The 676-nt window shown below is 48.8% G+C and overlaps 1 protein-coding gene across 1 annotated transcript in view; it reads left to right on the plus strand.

Annotated features, from left to right (window-relative positions):
- Window positions 1-676, plus strand: part of DCBLD1 (discoidin, CUB and LCCL domain containing 1) — a 30,650-nt gene that overhangs the window by 27,281 nt on the left and 2,693 nt on the right. The window lies entirely within an intron of this gene.

Here is a 676-nt window from a genome sequence, read left to right on the forward strand (position 1 = left end):
TCACGCCTGCGTGCAAACACCACACTTTAGCAGTGTCATTTACTAGAGCTGTTCAGGCCACCCTTGGTATCTGTACGAGATTGTCACCAGCGCCAAAGCGAGAAAGTTAGAGTGTTCACTTTCCTCATAATAGTGTTGCTTGTTTTTTCAGAAACCCTTCTTGTTCAGACCTCCTCACGTGGCAACCTGGCACCTACCTTAGCTTGAGGTGCAAACACGTGCTTCTTGTGGCCATCTTTCCTCCATCTTGCTCCTTGTTCCTGCTCAGGCCTTAGGCTAGCTCTGTTCCTGCCCTCCCCCTTGACTGGGTGACTGCCCAGTCCCTCTGGCAGCACCATTCCCGCTTCTCCCCCCAAGCTCATCCCCCCTGGCACGCCTGCAGCCGTGCTGAGCTGGCTTAGCACATTTCACACTTCCGTTGACTCTCTTGGCTGCCGTTTTGCCTAACTTCATCCTTCTTGTCAGTCAGCTGCTGTGAGATGCCTTTTAAATAAAGCCGGCTCGTTAAGAATCCCCTGGGCATTTTAATTATTCCAAAAGTGGAACACTCATTTTGGAGAACTTCTTGCTTGTGGATCTTCATGCAGTGTCCTTTGTCCAGTTTGTTGCTAATGATTTGTTGACCACACTCTTTTTTAGGGCTTTCAAGTGTACTCCAGAAATGTTAGTTTATTTC

The sequence above is a fragment of the Geospiza fortis genome, unplaced genomic scaffold, assembly GCF_000277835.1.
Source record: "Geospiza fortis unplaced genomic scaffold, GeoFor_1.0 scaffold98, whole genome shotgun sequence".
In the NCBI taxonomy this organism is placed as follows: domain Eukaryota; kingdom Metazoa; phylum Chordata; class Aves; order Passeriformes; family Thraupidae; genus Geospiza; species Geospiza fortis.